The sequence below is a fragment of the Perognathus longimembris genome, chromosome 1, assembly GCF_023159225.1.
Source record: "Perognathus longimembris pacificus isolate PPM17 chromosome 1, ASM2315922v1, whole genome shotgun sequence".
Classification (NCBI taxonomy): Eukaryota; Metazoa; Chordata; class Mammalia; order Rodentia; family Heteromyidae; genus Perognathus; species Perognathus longimembris.
In genome coordinates this window covers 3,816,496-3,825,773 of record NC_063161.1, presented here as the reverse complement: position 1 = coordinate 3,825,773, position 9,278 = coordinate 3,816,496, and positions in this window count along the sequence as shown.

Genomic DNA, 9,278 nt, shown 5'->3' with positions numbered 1-9,278 from the left:
CCTCCGGAGCTCGGAGGGCCACCGTGGCCGGTTTCTCAGCCTCCGCGGCCAGGCGCGGAGCCTCTGGGGGGGGGGTCCCCAAGGCGAGGCCGGAGCCCCAGCCGGGCGCGGCCCGGAGCGGAGCGGGGCACCGCGAGCCGGAGCCCTCACAGCCCCCACGCGGCTGCCCCAGCGCCAGCGCCGCCTCCCCGGACGGCTGGAGCGTCAGATGAAGAACATCAAATAATTGTTTAACAGGATTAAAGCAGCCGGCGGGGGGGGGGGGGGGGGGAGGGAGGGCTGGAAATATGAGTAATGAACAAGAGATTCCCAAAATAGATTTGAGGAAGAATGAAATACAATCTCTAGAAATCAATAAGACAGTAATTGAGTAAATTGGCGCAATGACTCTGGAAAGCAATTGGCACGCGCCAGAGATGACAAGGATCGCCTGACCCGGGCCACCCGCGTCCCAGGAGACAGGTGCCAACCAGGGTGTTCCTGGGGACACTGATCCTAACAGCAAAACAACATGAGGGAGGGCGGGAGGGAGGGAGGGAGAGAGGGAGGGAGGAGGCAAGAAGGAAGGAAAGGAAGAAGGAAGGGAAGAAGAAAGGGGGGAAGGGAGGGAGGACGGAAGGAAGAGAAGAAGGAAGGAAGGAAAGAAGGAGGGAAGGAAGGAAGGGAGGGAGGGAGAGAGGGAGGCAAGGAGGGAAGGAGGGAAGGAAGGAGAGAGGGAGGAAGGGAGGAGGGAAGGAAGGAAAGGAGGAAGGAAGGGAGGGAGAGAGGAAGGGAGGGAGGGAGGAAGGAAGGAAGAGAAGAAGGAAGGCAGGCAGGAAGGAAGGAGGGAAGGAAGGAAGGCAGGAAGGTAGGAAGGAAAGAAGGCAGGCAGGCAGGAAGGCAGGCAGGCAGGAAGGAAGAAAGGAAGGGAGGGAGGGAGAGAGGGAGGGAAGGCAGGCAGGCAGGCGGGAAGGCAGGAAGGAAGAAAGGAAGGGAGGGAGGGAGAGAGGGAGGGAAGGCAAGCAGGCAGGCAGGCAGGCAGGCAGGCAAGTGGGCAGGCAGGCAGGCAGGCAGGCAGGCAGGCGCAGGCAGGCAGGCGGGCAGGCGGGCAGGCGGGCAGGTGGGCAGGCAGGCAGGCAGGCAGGTGGGCAGGCAGGCAGGTGGGCAGGCGGGAAGGCAGGCAGGGGGAAGGCGGGCAGGCAGGCAGGCTGGTCTGACAGCCCGGCCACCTGGGCCTCCGGGCACTCTGGGCTCCGGGCGCTCTGGGCTGCGATCCTCTCCGGGCGTCTGACCCGCGGGCCCCCTCACCGTGCAGGACTTCCCAGCCGTCTGCCTGGCCTGCAGAGCCGCTGGCCTCCTCGTTAGGGGCCACTGCCCTGGCCTCTGCTCATGCAGGGGCTCTGCCAGCCCTTCCCCCGCCACGCTGGTGGGGCTCCCCCTCCCCACGCCAGGATCAGACGGGCCGGGGCCATGGGAGCCCCTGAGCAAGGCGGCCTTGGGGAGCGATCCCCGCTCTCCAGCCCAGAGCTGCTCCGCGGCGTCATGGAGGGAGGAATTCCTCCCCAGGGCTGCGCGGAGCTGAGGCTGGGCTTCATTTTAGGGGTGAGAAGGTTTCTGGGTAAACCTGGGCCTGGCCAGCCGCCCTTACTAAGCCTTTCTTTCAGAGCCACTAGAGGTTAGCTGGTGTTCAAGCCTGGAAGAAACCTCTGGTGTCCTCAGTTTCCCCTCGGGGTCTAGGGTCACCCGCCGCCCCCCCCCAGTGAGGAAGGGCTCCCACTCCCCCAGGAGTGATGGGGGTCCTGAAGACAGGTGCTGGGGTCAAGGGGAACTCACTGCTTAAAACCCCTGGGGCAGGGGGGTGGCCGTGGGGTGCGCAGTTTCCAGGAACCTGAGGAGCCAGCCCCCCCCCCGGCCCAAGCTGGCACAGCACCCGTGAAGCCTCAGTCAGCACCTGGCCAGATTCGGGGTGGGGGGGCCTCGCTGGACCCCCAGGCCACACCGGAGCTGACCTGCGCGCCGCGCCCCAGAGGCCGGGGCCCACACACCAGCCGGGCCACGGGCTCTGAGGACGCCGCTGGGACCGACGGTGACAGGGCCACGCGCCCGGGCCGGGGAGCCGGGACGGCCTCTGCGTGCCCTTCCCCAGGCCGCAGGGGCGACACTGGGGTTCTGCCTGCCCGCCAGCTCCAGGACCGCCATGTGGTTCTGATCCCCACGAGCTCAGCACCCCACTGAGGGAGGAATAAAACCCAAGGTGCACTCCCTCTCCCATCATGCCCTCTCCCAGCACTCCCCTCGTCTAGCACGCCCCATTCCCAGCACTCCCATTCCCAGCACGCCCCTCTCCCAGCACGCCCCTCTCCCAGCATGTCCCTCTCCCAGAATGCCCCAGCACGCCCCTCTCCCAGAATGCCCCTCTCCCAGCACGCCCTCTCCCAGAATGCCCCTCTCCCAGAATGCCCCTCTCCCAGCACGCCCCTCTCCCAGAATGCCCCTCTCCCAGCACGCCCCTCTCCCAGAATGCCCCTCTCCCAGCACGCCCCTCTCCCAGAATGCCCCTCTCCCAGCACGCCCCTCTCCCAGAATGCCCCTCTCCAGCACGCCCCTCTCCCAGCACGCCCCTCTCCCAGCACGCCCCTCGCCCAGCACGCCCCTCTCCCAGAATGCCCCATTCCCAGCATGCCCCTCGCCCAGCACGCCCCTCTCCCAGCACGCCCCTCTCCCAGCACGCCCCTCTCCCAGCACGCCCCTCACCCAGCACGCCCCTCTCCCAGCATGCCCCTCACCCAGAATGCCCCTCTCCAGCACGCCCCTCTCCCAGCACGCCCCTCTCCCAGAATGCCCCTCTCCCAGCACGCCCCTCTCCCAGAATGCCCCTCTCCCAGCATGCCCCTCTCCCAGCACGCCCCTCTCCCAGCACGCCCCTCTCCCAGCATGCCCCTCTCCCAGCACGCCCCTCTCCCAGCACGCCCCATTCCCGGCATGCCCCTCTCCCAGCATGCCCCTCTCCCAGTCCCTCCCGTGGGCCTGGGCTGCCTGTGCACAAACAGCTCCTCTCTGCTCACCGGGGAGGGAGCCTTGATCCCCAGGCAGTGAGGCTGCCGTCCACTGAGGACGAGGCCCGCACCCGGAGCCCGGCTCTGCTCCCGCGTGCTGGGGCTGCCGCCGGAGCCACCGCCCTCCGCACGCGCTTACCGGTCCACTGCCGTTCCAGTCCTCTGCTGTTTGTTTCAGGCGGACGCTGTGCGCGATACCTTAGCCCGCACGCGTGCCCGCACCGCCCCGAGGCCCGGCACAGCGGCAGCGGCTCCGGGTGGAACCCTCAAAGTCCTGTGCCGCGACTGGGGGTGTGTCCTTGCTCCTCCCTGTCCCCTCCCCCTTCCGCCTCCTGGCCTCCATGACGGAGCAGCCCTGCTCCTCCGCGGGCGGGCGGTGGCCTGGGCCTGGGACACCGGGAGCCATCGTCCTTCCCGGCCCCAATGCCCTCTGGGTTCCTCACCACAGGGACTAGGTCCAGCAGGGGGCCCTGGGGGGGGATGGGCCCCCCTCCCCCGCTGTACCTGGACCACAGAAGAAGCCAAATCTGAGCAGGGGCTAAACAATGCCGGACCGTCCACCGCCAGCCCAACCGGGCAGGGAGAGCAAGAGCCCCGTGGATGTCTGCACACACACACCACACGTGCACACACATTTGCACACACATGGGCATGCCTGCACACACACGTACCTTAATGGCTCTGGCTAGGGGAAGTCATTAGAAGGAAGGAGCAGCCTCCAGACCCCGCTACGGTGGTTTAATGTCTGTGCTCCCAGCTCCAGGACACGGGGTCCTTCCCCGTCACCCCCGCAGGGCTGAGGCATCCCCCAGAGATGGGAGGCTGTGGTTCTGGGGGAACAACTGAACCCAGCGTCTTCCCGGCGTGTACGTTGGTGTGAAGCCACTGGGGCTTCAGGGCTGCTTGTGACGGGGCGACACCGGCACTCACCCGACTCCACCAGCGTGCAGGTGACGCCCAGGGTGTACCCAGCACGGACCGGCTCAGCGGCTGTGCCTCGGGGGTGTCTCCGCGTCTGCGATCCTTCGTCCCAGGTGTGGAGGGGGATGGCCTTCCTAACCTTCCAGTCCAGCTCCTCCCGCGGGAAGGTGGGTGCTGGGTGCCCCCCCCCACGCCGCTGAAGCCCGCTTGGGTTCTCTGCGGCTGGGGGCGCCCGGTCTGACTCCATGTCAAGTGGGGGGCCCCGGGCCAAAGATCTGGGAAGTGCCGGTGGTCGTTTTGAACCCAGGAAATAGGGGGGTGTCCTGAGCGCAGGCCTGCTGGTGGCTCCCCCACTTCCCCCCCCCCCCGCCTCCTCGCTGCCCCAGGTGGAGAGCGAGCGTGCACTTGAGCTTGCCCGTTTTCCTCGTTTACACGCGGCCCCGCCCGGGCTCTAGCGGGACAAGAAGCGGCGCCTCCTGTTGCTCGGGTTTTTTGTTATTTGTTCTTCTTCGTTGTGATCCCGAGGAGCGCACGGTAGAGGGGAACACGGTGCCCTCGGCTGAGCAGAAGACGCGGCCTCTGCCTCCTTCGGTGCTCCTTGCGGTGGGTCTCAAAGGTTTCACCAACAAAAGCCCCGATCTTCATGCAGATTGCGTTCTCATTTGGAAAAGCAGACAGGAAACGGGGAATAAGCAAACCGTGCAATGGCCATGGAGACAACGAAGAGTGGGCGCAGGAAGAGGGAACGTGCTTATCCAGAGATCCGCCCTCCTCTGCACCCAACATCCAGGCCGTCTAGCCCTGCGTGACCAGGCAGCCAGCCATCAACCCCTCACCACCCCCACCCACCCACCCATCCACCCACCCACCCACCCAAACCGCGTATCCATCTATATCCATCCATCCATCCATCCATCCGCTCATCACCCATCCATCCATCCAAACCGCGTATCCATCTATATCCATCCACCATCCACTCCGTCCATCCACCCATCCACCCATCCACCCATCCATCCACCCACCCATCCATCTACCCATCCACCCACCCATCCACCCATCCACCCACCCATCCACCCATCCATCCATCCATCCATCCACCCACCCATCCACCCATCCACCCGTCCATCCACCCATCCACCCATCCACCCATCCATCCACCCATCCACCCATCCATCCATCCATCCATCCACCCATCCACCCACCCATCCACCACCATCCATCCACCCACCCTCCACCCACCCATCCACCCATCCATCCACCCACCAGTCCATCCACCCGTCCACCCATCCGTCCACCCATCCATCCATCCATCCATCCACCCATCCACCCATCTATCCACCCACCCACCCACCCACCCATCCATCCACCCATCCACCCATCCATCCACCCATCCACCCACCCACCCACCCAAACCGCGTATCCATCTATATCCATCCATCCATCCATCCATCCGCTCATCACCCATCCATCCATCCAAACCGCGTATCCATCTATATCCATCCACCCATCCACCCGTCCATCCACCCATCCACCCATCCATCCATCCATCCACCCATCCACCCACCATCCACCCATCCATCCATCCATCCATCCACCCATCCACCCACCCATCCACCCATCCATCCACCCACCCATCACCCATCCACCCGTCCATCCACCCATCCACCCATCCACCCATCCATCCACCCATCCACCCATCCATCCATCCACCCATCCACCCACCCATCCACCCATCCATCCACCCATCCGTCCACCCACCCGTCCATCCACCCGTCCACCCATCCGTCCACCCATCCACCCACCCATCCACCCATCCACCCGTCCATCCACCCATCCACCCATCCACCCATCCACCCATCCTTCCACCCATCCATCCACCCATCCACCCACCCATCCACCCACCCATCCACCCATCCATCCACCCACCGGTCCATCCACCCGTCCACCCATCCGTCCACCCATCCATCCATCCATCCATCCATCCACCCATCCACCCATCTATCCACCCACCCACCCACCCACCCACCCATCCATCCACCCATCCACCCATCCATCCACCCATCCACCCACCCATCCACCCATCCACCCACCCACCCATCCATCCATCCATCCACCCATCCACCCATCCACCCACCCATCCACCCATCCACCCATCCACCCATCCATCCACGCATCCATCCACCCATCCACCCATCCATCCATCCACCCTTCTACCCATCCATCATCCACCCATCCACCCACCCACCCATCTAAACCGCGTATCCATCTATATCCATCCATCCATCCATCCATCCGCTCATCACCCATCCATCCATCCAAACCGCGTATCCATCTATATCCACCCATCCACCCACCCATCCACCCATCCACCCACCCACCATCCACCCATCCACCCACCCATCCACCCATCCACCCATCCAAACCGCGTATCCATCTATATCCATCCATCTATCCACTCATCACCCACCCATCCACCCATCCACCCACCCATCCATCCATCCACCCATCCACCCACCCATCCATCCATCCACCCTTCCACCCACCTATCCGTCCACCCACCCACCCACACATCCACGCATCCAAACCACGTATCCATCTATATCCGTCCGTCCACCCATCCACGCATTCGCAGTCCATCCATCCACCCATCCATCCTGCATCTGGGCCTCCACCCGTCCACTTACCCTTCATCCACGTATCCATCCTCCTACCCTGCAACATCCAGCCCCACGCCAAGCCCTGTGCCTGGCCCCCGACCTCAGGGGCGTGGGCACACGGGACGTGTCCCCTACGGTGGCCTCCCCGGTGTACTTTGCGCTGAACTCCTTAATTCTCCATGTCCCAGGGACATGCCACCGGATGAGAGGAAAGCCGCAGCTGCCGTCGCCCCCAAACTGGGCTTGGCGGCTGGGGCGACCGCAGGTGTGTGGGGGTCATCCGGGAGGGCGGGCTCGGGACCCTACGGGACACGGTGGCCCGCGTGGCGGCGTCATCTGAAATGCCTGGGCGCGGCCGGGCGGGGCGCAGCCCTGATGGAGGCTCCCGGCCTTGCTCGGGAGGTGGCGCGGGCGCTATTTTTGGACTCTGGGGGTTTTAATAAAAGAACAGCTCGGTAGCTTTGGGAGGCCATCTGCTCGCACGCGCGGCGAGGCCAGCGGGAGCAGCGCCGTCGGAGCAGCCCGGGGAGAGGAGGCGGGGCGCGCGGTCTCTGGGGGCGGGGACGCGAGGGAGGGGGTCCTCCTTGGGGGTCGTGGAGGCCGAGACATCTGTGGACGACCCAGAAGGCCGTGCCAGAAGTGGCTGGGACACAGGGCCCCTGGGTCCCGTCACCTCACCCCCCAAACCTCCTCTGCTCCCCTCGCTTTCCAGCGCCCACGTCCTGGATCCTCCATTCCCAGGCCGCCGTCCGTGGCCGGCCGGCCCGGCGGCTTCCCCGCAGGCCGGGTCCAGCCGGTTAGGCCCAGCCGGCCCTCCGTGCCCAGGCTCCTTCCGCCCCGCACCCCCTGCTCGGCCTGTGACGTTTCCCCCTCATGGTCACAAAATGGCTGCTGGGATGGAGGCACCGGCCGCTTCATTCCGAGTAGGAGGAAGAGCGCAAAGGTCAAAGGAAGGAAAAATGGCAGCCGGCTGTGGTTCATCTCACAGAGCTTTCTGGAAGTCGTCCCCGGTGGCTTCTTCAATCCCAATCTTTTGGCTAGAACAAGGGAAAGCAAGGTGCAGAGAGCAAGCGCTTTGCGGAGGGGCATGACAAGTCTGGGGGAAACAGAGACCGTGGGCGTGGCTGGGCGGGGTGGGGGGCACCTGCGGCCCCTGGGCCCGAGCTGGGGGGAGGGCGATGGGCAGGAGGGCCCGGGCCTCCTCCCACCCCCCCCCCCCGCCGCCCTCCCCGCGGGGCCTGCCGCTCTCAGCCCGGCTCCGCCAGCCCTTGTGTAACCAGGGCCCTGGACGGCCTCCCAGCCCCGCAGCCGCGCCTGCCGTTATCTCCGTGTAACCAGCCTCTGCGGGCGATCGCAGCCTCCAATTGAGACGCCGCCTTGACAAATGGAGCGCGGAGGGGCCGGAGGGCGGCCGTTCCCTTAATGACATTCCGGAATCTCCCGTTTATCTCTCGCCTGCCGCCCCGCAGGCCCCGCGCGCGGAGCGCGGCGTTCAAGCGGATGGATGGACGGATGGACGGATGGACGGATGGACGGATGGACGCTCCTGGCTCCCCAGGCCCCCCGCCCCCTCTGCTCGCTCAGCCATTCCCCCCCCCCCCCCGCGCTTTGCCTCCCTCCCCCCCCACCCCACCCCAGCATGTGGCTTTGCCTGGCCACCGGCCAGCCTGCGGTGCCAGTACGTGGCTCCAACCTGGACCGCGGGGACCTCGGCCTCTGCCGCTCGCCGGCCACATTATGCTAATCCCCACCTCGACACATTGCCTGCATCATGGCGGCCTATTTTTAAAGCTCTCAAAGCCAGGGAGCCCAGCCCGAGCTTCTCAGCCTGGACAGCACGTCCTTGGCTTGGGGTGTTCGTTGAGGAAGGGAGCCTTTGTAGGGAGGGAATTGGGGCTGGAATGAAGGCCTGGGGGCGGGGGGGGGGGAGGCTGTTTCTAGAGACCCTGGGGATGAGGGAGAGACAGAGAGAGAAGAAAGGAGAGGGGGAGGGAAGGAGGGAAACAGAGACAGAGACAGAAAGATCCACAGACTTTTTGTAGATACCCTTGATCCCATTATTAAAGATTTTTTTTTAATCCCAGTTTTCTAGAGTTCTTGTCATGAATGGATTTTAAGCTTTCTCAACCGTCCTTTTGTATGTGTGTTTGTTTGTGCTGGTACTGGGGCTTGAACTCAGGGCCTGGGCGCTGTCCCTGAGCTTTTCCCCTCAAGGCTAGCGCTCTACCACTTGAGCCACAGCGCCACTTCCGGCTTTTTTCTATATATATGTGGTGCTGGGGAATCGAACCCCGGCCTTCATGTATACGAGGCGAGCGCTCTACCGCTAGGCCACATCCCCAGCCCCTCTTCTGGCTTTTGGATCGTTATTTGGAGACAGGAGTCTCACGGATTTTCCTGGCCTGACCGGCTTCGAACCGCGATCCTCAGATCTCAGCCTCCTTAGTAGCCGGGGTGACAGGCGCGAGCCGCCACCCTGTCTTGTTGAAATGGACGCGTACTTGTTCTCCTCCTTTAGCCATTAATGGGATCAACGCCCTTGGCCATGTGCTTGCTCCGTCGTCCATGTTTCATTTCGGATTTTGCATCCGTGTTTCTGAGGGGTTTTCCCCGCCGTTTCTCCGCGCTCTTCCTTTTCTCAACCTAGGTTCTCCCACAGAGCCGG